The sequence below is a fragment of the Convolutriloba macropyga genome, chromosome 1 (genome assembly GCF_964194025.1).
Source record: "Convolutriloba macropyga chromosome 1, txConMacr16.3, whole genome shotgun sequence".
NCBI classification, from domain to species: domain Eukaryota; kingdom Metazoa; phylum Xenacoelomorpha; order Acoela; family Convolutidae; genus Convolutriloba; species Convolutriloba macropyga.
In genome coordinates, this window is record NC_134468.1 from 7611938 (window position 1) to 7627089 (window position 15152).

At 33.7% G+C, this 15152-nt stretch overlaps 2 protein-coding genes and 1 long non-coding RNA gene across 4 annotated transcripts in view; 1 reads left to right on the top strand and 2 right to left on the bottom strand.

The window, feature by feature from the left end:
* The window catches only part of LOC142334689 (uncharacterized), a 293593-nt gene that overhangs the window by 215433 nt on the left and 63008 nt on the right, over nucleotides 1-15152 (top strand). The gene's annotated exons all lie outside the window — the stretch shown is intronic.
* Nucleotides 1-15152, bottom strand: part of LOC142334701 (ATP synthase peripheral stalk subunit F6, mitochondrial-like) — a 117357-nt gene that overhangs the window by 49564 nt on the left and 52641 nt on the right. The window lies entirely within an intron of this gene.
* LOC142345193 (uncharacterized) lies at nucleotides 1899-9357 on the bottom strand. The gene is made up of 3 exons (XR_012759301.1): nucleotides 9164-9357; nucleotides 8669-8731; nucleotides 1899-2036 (listed from the first exon to the last, which is right to left on the bottom strand). It is a non-coding gene; the product is annotated as an uncharacterized LOC142345193 (long non-coding RNA).

The window sequence follows — 15152 nt, forward strand, 5'->3', positions numbered from 1 at the left end:
CTACTGTTTCTTTAAGAAGTTCCTTCTGAATGTCTTCATTTTGCATATTCGCGATAAAGACATCCCGGATGATAGTGTCCCCTTTATCTCCTAGATCACAGTTTTCCGAAAGTTCTTTGAGATGTCCATAGAACTTCTCAATAGGTTCTCCCTTTTGTTGTTTTCGTGTGAGGAAGAGGTATCTATCGAAGGTTATATTATGGATCCGAATGAAGGTTGTATTTAGAACGTCCCAAAGATCCTTCGTTTAGATTGTTTCGAGGTTAATGGTTGAATTTTTTGAGTTGAATACACGACGCCCTTCCATGCCTAAGCTCAAATACATCAGAGAGGATGCTTTTCGATCACATAACTTCCATGGTTTGTCACCACAAAGTACGCCGACTGTCATGACACGTTGACATTGGTTTTTCCACGCTGTTTTTGCTTGCTCTTTGCGAGTACGTCGATCTCGTTCTGATTGTGCCGTCGGGTTGTCCACTGCATCCTCATATGCTGGTTCAGGAGGTAAGAGTACATGTTCTGGAGGGTCTACCAAGAGAAGGTCCACTTCAATTCCTTCTCTAGCGAGGATTGCGAGTTTCAATTGTATTCTCCAAAACTCCCAGCGAATTGGGGGTTCTAGTGTCGCCTTTTCCCAAAAGGGTTGAATTCCAAGTGGGGATTTGCCGCTGTCCTTTGTCGCTGACTGCGCCATGTTATATCTTTTATTACTGAATAATTTAGGATTCGCGGTGCGAATGCTTTGTCTTAAGAATTGAGTAGCAAGTGCTGGCCAAATACACAACTACTTGTGTATCGTGAATTATGTTTATTGGAAACGCGACGCGGATCCACTGCTAAGATTAACTTAGGGTTATGAAGAGCGTTTGCAGAGTAACTTGAATTCAGATTGATTAACTGAGATTATGATTACTAGTAATAAACCGATATGAACAAAATATGAAATAATTTAGTAGACTATCGGGAATATTAATATAGGTGAATAAATAGAAGTCATAACTTTTAGTTTATAAAACACATGATATAATTATAGATATAGAGGGTAAATAATTTAGTACACATAAAGGTTTCGATATATATTTAGGTATCCATATGTATCACACAAGACAATGACTTGCCGCTCTTACGATATTTTAGACAAGCTGACTTCAATAAAATTTTTAATAATAAAAATTTTTGTTATTTTTTTTACCAGCTCTTCAATTGCTTTGAGGTTACTCACCATTTGGTTCTTTTTGCTCATTTTGTTCTGATAACGTATAATGGAAATTTCGCAACCACATTTGTGTTTGGAATGCTTTGATCAAGTTTTTGCTTTCACAATTTATCATCAATTTACTCAACGTCAGCACTGGGTTTGGGGAAGAAGTGAATGGGGGGGGGGGGGGGGGGGCTGTCAACATTTTTTTAAACTCATCTTTACATCAAGAAGTTTTTGTCTGGTCAGTTGTTTCAGTGAACCATCGTATTCGTCGTCAGAAAAAAACAAGTTGGACGACAGTAAGACGGTTGCCATAATTTATTTTTACATTTTCCGACTATTTTCTATTATTGTTTTCATTTTTATAATTTCGTCCACATTTTTAATAGTAGTTTTACTGTTATGATTAGTTACAAGAGACTACCAGACTATTTACAAGTTAGAATTTTCAAGCAAATATTCGGACTAAATAAAACATCCAAAACCGAGAATCCAAGTCAACCTGCTTGTTAATGATCAGATAGATATTCAGACTTAAACTAGAGAGCCCGTTCAAGTTATGAAGATATTTTTATCACCGGCCCCACCCCCATATCATTTTTAATGGCAAGATTAGTGAACCTGGGAATCTCAAGTTTTAAACGGACGTTTATCACTCTAAAAAGCAGGAAAATTGTCATTTTATTGGGTTCTGTTCATGTTTTTGGGTACGAAAGGACTGGACAGATATTGTCCTTATTACATCATCCGATAGGCAGCTATTGTTCGTAGGGTTTAGTTTGCGTTTGTTGATGCTACATGACGCACAATACTGTATCGAACCAGTCGCTGTCTGAAACAAACAATCTGGTTTACAGTCGTTAATGATGCATGTACGATGTCATGTCATAGGGATCAAAAGCTAGTTCATGATGCAATATGCAATCCTGACATAATTGCCAAAAAATCAAAAATTTGTTAACTCTGATGAAATTATAAAGTTTGGATGGATTCAATTAGACAATGGAAACACTTCTCAAGTCGTATCTCAATCTTTGCATATAAAAGCAACGTATTAGCATATCGTTCAAAGTAACACCCCGGGTTGAAGTTTTTTGGATTTCCAATGATCATATATGATTTCTTACAGTCCATAATTGAAGTTTTAATACGATCCTAGCATAAGAAATCACATATGATTCTTGTATGATAACCACGAAATCCTATATGGTCCTCGTATGATTATCAAGAGTGATGCATTTTTACTTGCATTTTTTTATTTTTTATCGATACAGATCGCTTAATTGAGCACCCGGCATCATTTTTGGATCCGCCAAAATAACCTGAAGTGCAATATTTTTCGGAAAATTAGATGGAAAAATTAGTCCATCTATATCACCAAAATTTTGACGTTCTTTGAAGTCATTTTGCAGCTATAAAGGTTGAGTTACAAAAACACGTGCATTTTTCTCCATAAAAGTTCCAAAGCATGTTCTAAAAATGTACAAAACCCAAATTTTCTGTTTTAACGCACCCAAATTGTCAAATATACGCTGCGTTTTTGAGATATTAAATCAATTGAAAGCCCTGTGACTCCATTATACGGGAATTTTCTGACACAAGTCAATGTTATTTTTGTTATGACCTCGTATTATTTCCAAAAATTTTTGTTCCGACCCCTCTTGAGGGGGGGGAGGAACTATATACTCAACTGGGTTTTTTTTGTTCAGTCAATTTTGGCCAATCGATATGTTCATCGTAGAGAGTTGAGACTGGTATCATTGGAAAACTTTTGATTTTTTAACAAACAAAATGTCTAAATCAATGACATTCCAAAAATTAAATATTCCTAATGGAAAGTGAACATTAGCAGGACTAGTTCTGTACCAATCTTGGACCGTTACAATCCAAAAAAAATTCGGATTGTCAACAGTCGGTTTTTTATAAAAAAAAAATTCGATCTTTTTTTTATTAATTGAATACCGGAACATTTAAAATCAGAGCTCACTAGTGATAGGTCCTATTGGCTTCATAATTAGCTCAAAATTATTTTATCTAGCTGATTGCTTGAAAGCTTATGGTCGTTTTGACTTTCAAAATATTTTATTTTAAAAAAAAATGGCTTATTGAACTTTGCCTCCACTTTTCTCTTACTTTGGTCAACTTGTAGCTTAGTGTCAGCAACCAAAGAGAGCTCCTTCTTTCTGCTGAATTCAAATACAGTATTTATTGTGGTTTTGTGCCTTTAGTTATGGTGTTCTGGCGTTGATACTACTAGTTTTCACAATTTTTTTTTAATTTTTTTGTATTTGCCCATTTTTCATGTTTTCTAATTTTGTCAATTTATCACGTGATTGTCAGTTCATATATCACATTTTTCGCATTCAAAATAACGCACAATTGATAATATTTAAATCTTTAAAGATATAGATTGTGGGTTTTTTATTACTTCAACAATACTTTCTCGAAGAATTTAATTGAGTTTTTTTTAATTTTGTCTTTAACTGTCGTTTTTACTTTGTCTTATAGGTCGTATTCAATTTCCTGTAAAATGACCCGGTTTGACTGGATTTTTTGGGAAGAGTAGATTAGCCGATGTTCTAATATTAGAAGATAGATAATGGCTTTCATGACAATTGTTTCCAAATTGAAAAAAAAAACATTTCTTTTTCGCAATTTTGTTCCATTTATTGTCTGCTTGTTACCTGGTCTCGTTAATTAAAGATTAAAATTGACAATATTTTTGTCAAAAGAAGGTGTCAAAGGGATTGGTGTCACAAAACCTAGTGTTTTTAAAGAATTCGTTGTGAATTTACCGGCTTCGACCATGGTTTTTCACAAAAAAAAGTAAAATAATTTTTGATATTTGTCAGATTTGACGTTCTTTTTGTAGACGTAAGACATGTTTTGGATAACTGCAGGTCTTGAAGGCTTCTTTTGGAGGAATAAACGAACCTATTCAGTTTTTCAATTTGTATTTAATGGCTTTCATGCCTTTGGAAATAAATTTTTTTGCGATAAAAACTGGCTTCCACACGGGTTTTTCACAAAGAAAGTAAATGAATTTTTGATTTTTGTCATATTTGAAGTTCTTCTTGCAGACGTAAGAAGTATTCTGGATAATTGCAGGTCTCAAGGGGTTCTTTTGGAAGAATGGACGAACCTATTCATTTTTTTCATTTTGTAATTAATGGCTTTCATGTCTTTGGAAATATATTTTTCTCGAAAAAAAAACAAGTATTACATAATTTTGCACTTTTTTCTTTTCTGTCTAATTGCTGCTTATTTTCATTAATGAGCGGCCACATAATACATTATCGGTGTTTGACGAAGGTGCAATCAAACATATTTTGGGGGCCAAAGTATGGCTGTACGGCTTCCAAAGCATTTTCTGGCAAGTTTTCATTGTTTTTTTGTCTGTTGTCTGTTTGTTGTTCTTTTTGTAACTGCATAAAAAATTGAATACCAAGAGTTCTTAATTCCCTTCTCTGGAACTATTGGTAATTGTAAACCTATTGGGTTTTTTAGTTGATTCCTGATGGTTTTCATTACTTTGAAATTAATTGTTTTTTTTTAAAAAAAATCAGCGAATTTTCTAACTTTAAACTTTCTGTTCTTTTTTGTCTAATTGCTACCAAGCTTTATTATGAACTGGTGAGAAACCATTTTTTTCTGGTGAATTACCAGTTGATTGTTTATTTTCAGTTTTATCTGACGCTATTTTGACTTTGTTATTAAGTTTTGTTTTTTCAAACGGACATAAAATTTTTGATGTAATTAATGTTTGTTGTTGTTGTTTGATTTTGCTGTTAGTCTTCGCTCGCTTTCTTAGTATCGGCATATCTCATCAATCTAACGCATCTTTTTTACTCCAGTGAGTTATTTGCTTTGGAGGCTATCTTTTCGTTCATACACCAGTTTTTTTTTTGAAAAATACTTGCATTTTTTGTGTTTTTCTATCTGTTCCTCATTTGGTAGACAATTATGCCAAAATTGCGGATGAGCGGGGTCGGAACCATATGTGCAATCGCACATTACCGAGCCGCCTTGTTTGCCTAAAAATTTGAACATACATTTTTTCGGCTTTCAAGTTTTGTATGATCACTTACAAGTTTTTCGGCTTTGAAACTTACAAGTTTTGTATGATCACTGTACGATTTCCAGGAAATTATTCATGATCTTTTGATGATCTCCAAGAAATCATACAAATTATATATGACTTTGTTAGTTTGATATCCAAAAACCTTATATCAAATTGTATGAAATCAAAGAAAGTTGTATGATGGATGACTCCAGAAGTAACATTTAGGCAGCACAGGTTAATAGCCAATTTAAAAGTTTTTTTAAAGACGTTAAAGCCCAAAAGTTCAAAGAATGCTCAACAAGAAGAAAGTTAGAGGTGGGTACAGAACATCCATTGTACCAAGTATGGTGTATAGCACGCACATAAACCTGCGCACCAACCTCTCACAAATACGATCACAAAAAACAAAAAAGTTCATTGAGCCACAATCAGAATTTCAACTGTTCCTAAACGCCTTCAAGAACGCTAGCATCGGCCTAAAAGTGCCTGAAAAAATTTAAGTTTTCATCTCTGATCTGAACCCAAATGATAAAATCGAATTCCTTAATAACAGGGTAAGTAACACGAAGAAACATCAAAATATAGAAGAGTAGATTAGAACTCAAGCCATCTCAACGCAGCACAAAAGAAGCAGAATGTAACAAAACACAACAGAACACAACACATCGCAACATAATAGCGCACCCGTACCATATCCAGAGAGAGTATCAGGCCTGATGCAGTGCCCCAGAACACAATGAAACACAGCATAACACAACTAAAAGAGCACAAACACCGCCAATTATAGCAACACAACAGACCAAAAACATTAGAGAAAAATGCGCAGAGCAGAATAGAGCACATCAATGCAAAATAAACCACAACTGAACGTAACACAGCAGAGCACAACACAATTATAAAACACCAAAAAAAAACGCAACATGATCAAAAATGCAATGCACAACCACGCAGGACAAGATGATACCATGAAAAACTAAAGAGGACACAGAATATCGCCAAACAAACTCAATACAATTCAACAGAAGCAAACATAACACATCACAACACTAAATTAAAAAGGCTGCTCAGTTCATTTTGACTGACAAACTCAGCGCAACACAACGTAACACTACCTAAAAAAGAACAGCAAAACACAACACTGAAGAGTACAGTTTTGATGATCAATTAGCGAAGCAGTACGTGTGAAGCAGTGACTAAAACTTTTTAATGCAGTTTCCAATGTTCCAGTTCTTCTCCAAATTTGATTTTCGCATATGCAATATTTTACATTTCTTTCATTGAAAATCGTGAAAAATTATTTCCTCCGACTGTTCCTCGAAACATTTGCGATGCATTGTAATTATTTTTTTCTAACTTTTGACTTAAAAAACATTTATAAAAGCCCAATGAATAAAATCTGTATTCATTTTTTTTCAAAAAGCGTCTCTTAGCAGCAGTAGTTTCCACGCATCACCTCAAAGCATTCAGATTTAATCCAGGCGTCCTATAAAAAAACGACTTAGAAATTACACTTAGAATCATAAAAACTTTCAGTACCCTCTAGAGTATCCATAGTTCAGACTCTTCGTTTGAGAAAATAAGACAAAGACCAATTAACTAGAAATAAAAAACAAAATTGAAAAATTGCCATCGCACCTATGACTTCTATATTTGACCACAGTAATATCTGTCTACGTTAATTGTTGTACGCTTTAATGAAAATGATTTTTTCAGTCATAGGGCTATTACAGTTATTTTCAGTGCACAGGGAAAATTTTTTTTGTGCAACTTAGCACATTTTTCTACGTTTGAACTTATCCTTGAATATTTAATTATATTTAAAAATTAACAAAATATTAACAATTAATATTCTGAAACAGCTATCTAATCAAAAAAATTCTTATTGTCCCCACTTACGGCAAAACTGTCTATCTTCCACCAATAGCCACTGCCTTGCATTTTGCAACAACTCTTTATTTTTCAAGCTGTTGAGGTTTTCTGCAACCATTAATTAAGGAAATGGCTTTCACTATCCGCAGAAAATGATTTGAGTTGTATTCAACGTTTCCTGGTTATCCAAAGCACTTCAATTCAAAAAGCTTTGAAGTAATCACCATAATTATACACAAAAACCCATGAACCAATAACAGTTTCACAGATGGTTAGACGTGGCATCCATTTTTAAAGTTTAAATGAGCGAAACAAACGTTAGGTATTGAAAGTCGGTACGATGATCCACAATTTGTTAAATCCACTCAAAAATATGTTTCCATCAAAAACTTTAAACAGCCATACAAGATTATATTTTCATTTGTGCCTCATAAAACAATCTGCCCTGCTCCTTTCAGATGTCGTCTAGCAAAATTTTTCAAATATTAGGCGGAATCTTGCTAGATGTTAAATCGTCTAGTAAGATTTTGTTTCAAAATCTTGCATAATCTTGCAACGTAACTTTATATCGATCAGGAACTTTTCAATATGACCATTCATTGTGCAAATTTCCAGATAATTGGAGCATACCCCAACAGAACCAGCTACAGACGAAAAAGTTGTTTGTCATCATTTTGTGCATTGCGGAAAAGATAACGCAATCAAACAATTGTCCAATTAGATTGTGTAGCTCACGGTAAAATTAAAAAAAAGTTTAGCCGACTGAACTTCAGTTAGTTTTTATTTAAATAGAGGCTTCTTTTGAAATTATACGTCAAATCGCCTCCTAATCCATATATTGTTGTATGCATAAAATTTTGCGCGCCGTGAAATATAAAGCGTCTAGATGAAAACGTGATTAAAGGAATTTTAAAAGATATCATTTTGTCTTGCAGGGCCTTGACAAAAACCTTTTGTTCAAAGGATCTTGAAAAATCTTGCAATATAACCATCCGGTCTCCTTAAGGGCAGTTTTTGATTTTCAAGCAGAAAACGAGACCAATCTTTTACCAGTTGTCTGATAATCATTTTTTGTCGCTGTTTTCCGCTGAAACAGGTTTATTTGTCGGATCGGTTCTGTTTTGCCCCCCACCCAGCTTAGTGGGCTCATATTTTTTACGCCCCCAGGCGCACGTGCTATTCTTTACATAGTAACGTGCTATATAACAACATAAAATTTGTAACTGGGGGCGTAGAAAACACTGGGTGGCCGAAACCGAATAGATCCGATTTGTCTTAAAACTTGGTTTGGCTAACCTCGTCATCAAATACTTAGTAATTTTTTGAGATGTCAAAACTTCTGTCGATCGCTAGTAGACATTTAGTATTTTAAACCCCCAATCAGTAAACCAAGGGACTCTATTGTAGTTATTCACCATTTAAGTTGTCTTTCATTTCAGCCTAATTAGCAAACATACCGTTAAAATGTATTGCGGAATACAACTAACCGACAAAAGCTTTTTATAATCAATGATTGCGGTTTGAGTACTTACAAGGTGAGTTTCCGTCTTCATCTTCGAGTGACATTACCTCGAAGTCTGGAGTCAGAACCCGATCTAAAAAAAACCACCAAAATATCTTCATTCATCACAATTCAAATCGTGCTCTTATCAGACTTTCCAGACCGAACGTACAGCGTCCCCCCCCCCCTGAGTTTGTCTGACTTGGCTTGTGCTCCTCAGCCTGGGAAGCAAAAGTTTGTAGTCTGAACCCAATCTAAATAAAGTTGTTGAAAAATCGAACTATTGAATTCCATTTCATTTTTTTAGTTGATTTTATAACTGGATTAATTTTATTTGAACTTTCATAGCTTTTGAAGTTCGTATTTAGGCCGCAATTCAAAAGAGCTGTTTTCAATTATTGATCCTATTTATTTATTTTTGCACGCAGTACCATATATTTTTGATGGGGGGGGGGTGGGGGTGGGGTAGGGGGCGACCAATATTGAACCACACACTACACTTTCAGGAATAAGGTCAAGTTCTAACCAATAGCGTTGCGAATCCGGTAAAGTGACCAATCACAGCTCATTAAACTCATAGCGTCCTTATACTCATTGGCTTTGCTTGCGTAAACAAGTTTGGCCGAGTGTTTGGTGCAATAAGATTTGGCAGCCGAGAGACGAATAAGGTGGTCGCTGACGAAGTAATTAGAAGAACAGAGGTAGAGAGGGTTCGTCACCAGTGAGCACTCGATATGTCCGAAATTCATCTAAAGTGTACCCAGGTTGAAGCCCAGACCAAAGCGACCTCTGATCAGACCGTCTCGGACCATATTGACCTCTGATTATAGGGTACTATATCGTAAAAGGGGCAACACTTGTATGTAAAAGCATCTTAGTATGGTAAATTTAGTGTTGTGACTAAATATATTATCAAAATTGACTAAATCTATTTTTGTTATAGCAAACTAGGCATTCGAAAGAAATAACAAAAAATCGCAAAAGTAAGAAAAAAAAACAATTTGTTTTCTAAAGACGTAGATCTTGTTTTTCTTGCTTTAACTTGGATGACAGCTGAAGTCAGAAAAAAATATTTTTCAAGTTCGTAAGTTCTTGCACAGAACAGCTAACCGTTTCATAATTTATATCATTAAAAAGAATTATTTACATTTATAGAGACATCGTTCAGGATATTAAAATTTGTAATGAACATCGCTCTCAATTAACACTGCAATGTCAAATCTTGATGTAAACCTTGAACCTACCAATGTCTTTCAATTCAAAATATCCATTTTTTTTCTTTTTGATATCTGTTCTCAATTGTTCACATTTTGAAACGTTAGTTAATTGACTCATACACAATGGTCATGTTTGCGACGGTTTTTTCAACAAAAATATCGCAGGTTTTCCTGTTGAAATATATCTCCTTGCTATGATTTTATTTTTAATTTTTTTCAGTCAACTCAAGCACATCGGCAATTGCGGTAAATTTGCAGGAAAACCAAACCAATTTTAAACTAGTTTATTGAGAATAAATAAAAAGATGGAAAATGAAGTAATTTTCAATACTTTGGGAATTTCAATTTTTATTTGTCCAGAAAACATATTTGTTGTGAAAATCTACGATTTTGCCAATTCTAAATGTGAACCCACTTAACAATTTAAAATTGGAAATTCATTTTTTAAATTCAACATTGTAAAATAACAGTGATGGAGGTGAACGCTTGTTAACTAATTAGTGGGAGCACAAAGAAAACGATCCTACGCTCCATACTGGTCATTGATTTTTTGGACTTTTTGTTTCAAATGGTACAGTTCGAAAAATAACAGGAAACCTTTTTACCAGCACAGTTTTTAGCTAGAACACAGTTTAGCTGGAGGCAGAGTTATGGAAGTAGTCTCAGATTTTAGTCATCCATCTTAACAAACGAAACAAATGTTTTCCACTACTGCCCCAGTAAGTTTTGCGCACTTATGAAGCATGTGCTATTATGTGATAGGATGCCGCGTGGACTTTTGGGGTGCATTGGCCTACTAAGCTTGGGGGGATCAGGAATGAAATTAAACTAAATGAAATTAAATTAAATGAAATAGGTTTTTCTGAATCCACTGAAAATGACCGAATGAGCTTGGTCAATCCTAAATAAATGATTTTATTGCTTATTTTTATCATAAAAACTGAGCGCGCGGCGAAAAGATGAGAACAATTACGGAGTCAAAATTTTGCCTCTATAGTGCCGTGGTGTCTGGCTATCATATAGAAAGTATTTACTACTACTATATGGCGCAATAATTATGATTAAAAAAATCCAGATCGACTCTTGGGTCATGTTGAGAGCATGCAGAGCAGAAGTTTATGTCTTGATAAGTCTATTTAAAGTCTGAACAAGGTCTTGATGGAAATGGCCGAATTCTCGACCTCATATCAGAAGATTGAGCAAAAAATGTTAAAACGTTTGCAATGTATAATTTTCTGTATCCAAAATGGTCGGTAAGTTCGATTTGTACGTTATGTTCGGCTTTAATCGTTAGTCCCAAATTGTCGGGTTGTCAGGTTTGTAACGTAAACAAGATGAGGTGGGTTCGGTTTTGGTGTTATAAATTTGATATGCTCAATTTGAAACACAAAAATTAATTGTTTTTTTCATACAATTTTTTTCATTTTTTTGTTTAGAATGTACACAAAATTAATGAAAATTTTGTATAAGCAGGATTTTGAAACTAACCTCCTGGAGACAATTTCTTGGAGAAAAAGTGCTCGATGATAAAGCTACAAATATGAGATTTTGTTTGTTTTTGAATTTAAAAATTAAGACCTAATGAAGAATCATAAAGATTCGATTTATTGTTCCGACCCCACTTGTGGGGGGGGGGGGGGGGGGGAGGAACTATATACTCAAATGGGTTTTTTTGTTCAGTCAATTTCGGCCGATCGATATATTCATCGCAGAGAAATGTGAGTGGTATAATTAAAAAGCTGGTCCAGCGTAGAATTCAAAATTAAAATTTTTTTTGATTTTCGTTTTTTTCGAGGAGTTATCGAGGATTGAAGTTTTGTGTGAACAAGGGATATTTGTTCACTTTTAGTGTGATTTCTCTTCAAATTAAGACATTTTCTATAAAAATAGTATTTCAAACTTAAACTGCTTGCCAAAAAATGAACCAGTTTCGTGTTCCTAAAAGAACATGGTCTCATAAGGAGCTTCAATATAAAAAAAATCGAAATCTATTGGAGAGCTCTTTCTTTTTATAAAACTTTTCTACTTTTTTTTGTTTTATAAGTCATCTAGAGACAAGTCAATTTTCATATCAAGGTTCCGTTAATGACAAACCTTCTTTATAGTCAAATGAAGCCCAATGAACAAAAAAATGTTTCCAAGGAATTGCTCATGTTTTTTTTAACTTCGACTCTGAGTTTTTGTAATTTTAAATGAAATTTTGAATTTCATTTTGAGTTTTTACTAATTTTTTGGAGTCTTATGGCATGGACTCATTGACTAACAGTGCAATATGTTCCGTAATCAGATTTAAGTGAAAATATCTAGCGTTTTAAGTGGACAGCTAATTGCTGTTAAGACTTTAAATAAAATTTTTCAAAAACTTTTTCGAACGCTAACCAATCATAAACTTATTATCGTGAACTGTAAGTCAGTCTCTGTGATGACAGCACCCAACTCCGTCCTACTGTAATACGACTTCAATGACACAATAACTCAAAAAGATTTAAAATTTTTTTTGGATATTTCAGTAATAATGGTTACTTTTGAAATCTTTTCAAATTATCCTAAAAATGAAAGCTCCTATTGGCTTCAAGAAGACCTTCAATGGATCACAGATAATTTTTTCAGAGAAAACTTTATGATTTCAAATGGCTTCGAACCTTTTCTTCTCTCTCTTCTCTACTGAATTTTTGGTTTTTGCCTGATTTTGTTATTGTTTTCATAGTCATAAGACTTGTTGTGATGTCTTATTGATCACCTATGCATGACAAACGTCTTCATAGTCCTATTGGAGCACATTTGAGCGTATTTATTGACTTCCGTTAAAATTTATTGGATTTAATGGCTGTAAAGGAATTAAAAATAAATTTTCGAAAAATTTTTTTGAACATTAACCAATCTTAAAATTTTCGTGAACTGTTAGTCAGTCTCAGTATTGACAAATCCCAATTGCTTTTTACTGAAACTAAAATCAATTTCCTTGGCGGTTTTATCTTCTAACTATTGATTATATGACTTCAATAACAAGAATTTAAAAATTTTGAAAAATGTATTTTGGATATTTTTGTTTTATTGGTTACTTTTGAACTCTTATCATATTATCCAACAATATACACATTATCCAAGTTTTAGTTTATTTCAGTTGGCTTTGAAAAGACTTTCAGTGGATCATAAACAAAGTTTTCAGTGAAAAGCTAATGGTTTAAATGGTTTCAAAATTTTCTTGTCGCACTTTTCTACTAAGTTTAGGTTTTCGCACGTTTTTGCTGTTGTTTTCATAGTCTTAAGACTTATTGTGATCTCTTATTGATAATTTATGCATGACAAACATCTTTTTCCGGCCATCGTAATATTTATGAGCGTAGTTATTGACCTCCGTTAAAAGCTTTTGAGTTTAATGGCTGTTAAGACTTTAAAAAAAGTTTCTCAAAATTTTTTTGAACATTAACCGATCCTAAAATTTTTTTCGTGGACTGTTAGTACAGGATCCCTTTATTTCTAAAGAATTCAAAAAAAATCTGGTCTGCTTATCTTCTACCTATTAGTTTTAAGACTTCAAGGCCAATAGTTTTCATATCTTTTTTTCAAATTTTGTTTTTTTTCTTATTTTGGATCCTTTTGAAATCCTATCACATTATCTTTATACTGATGGTTCGCATTGGTTAAGTGAAGACATTCAAGGGATCATATATAAAGTTTTCAGAGAAGAACTTATGGTTTAAATAGCCTCGACACTTTCTTCTGGCACTTTTCTACTGAATTCTGGTTGTTGCCTGTCTTTGTTTGTTGTTATTTTCATCTTCAAAAACTTGTTGAAGGGTCTTTTTGACCAAATATGAACAGCCAGCAACCTTTTGTCCCATGGAGGCATAATTTAGCGTATTTAGTGGATTCCTTTGAATGCTAATGAAATTAATGGATACTACGAGCTTTCTCAGAAATTTCGTGGTTCTATTGTATTTGTTCATATTTAATTTTTTAAAACTATATTGACAAAAAGGGGGCTCTCATTGCTGTTCAAAAATTATTTGAACATAAAAAAGTTTTTAGAGAAAAGTTAAATGCCTTCGACACTTTTCTCGCTCAATTTTTTTCTTGAATTTGCTGACGTAAACTTTCCGTCCGCTGTATAGTTAGGAGAAATTAAATTTGAGTAGTTAATTTTTTATATGACTACATTTTGACGTTGTTACTATGTGCTTTTAAATTTAGATATTCACTTTTTGCCGTGAAGTTTTGTTTTTGCTATTTTTTTTAAATTGTTTTTTGTGCCGTAGTCTCTTTAGGGTCAGATCTCATTGGCGCTGGAATAAGGCATGGCTTTATGTAATTCAATTATTAGATAGGTTATGTAACGATTGTTTTAAACTCAAACGTCTATTTTTGTTATTTCTTCATTTGTTTGACAATTAAGTCAAAAATGTAGATGAGCTCGGGTCGGAACATCATGTGCGAACGCACATTAACGAGCCGCTTTGTTAAGTAACACCCACAAATCGACTGTTTTTTTTATTTCAAAAGTGAGCAAACCCAGGATTCAGAAGGCAAAATGCAAAGGTAAAACTGCTGAACTAGGGGACTGTTCATTGATATTTGGCTTGCTGCTATTTCATGGCTGTGCTGAACATTTTGTATTTTCAATCAACTTGCATGACAATTTACCCAATGCCATAGTACCATACTAATGTCATCTCTTCATTCAATAAAATGATCTCAAATAAGCAGTTGGTATTAAGCATATTTTTTTAAATCAAAATCAAGCATATAATTTGATGGTTTTGGTTTCGGTTGTGATAGTTTCAAATCAAGTCCCACGGGCCGCTGAGGCTTTGCCATGGCCACAAGGCAAGACCAATTGAACTAACAGTCTTACATGTAAATCCTTTTAATAGTACTGTTGTTCCATTTAAAACTAATTCAAACGTTATTATGTTACATACATTGTATTATAGTTTTAACAATGGTGTTTTGACAATAGTTTTAACAATGGTATAATATGTTAGTATTTTGGTACTTTGGCATATTTTCTCTGACGCCATTCGATCTACAGTTTTCGTTCTTGCATTGTAAATTCAGTATTAACCTGCTTAATTTTATCTGTGAGGTTTTTTTTTTCATTCTGAGATTTTATCCTATGAAATTTTGTCGCAATAAATTTTTCTCAAGTAGCGCTGCTGAAGCTCAGAATATGGAGGTTTAGCCTGGTTTTTACTCTGATTACTGTAATATTAACATGATCACAACAATAGGCAGCCTAAAATTGAGCACTGAGCTCATTGTAGCGGGATATAGGTTTTACAGGTCACAGCTCAGGGA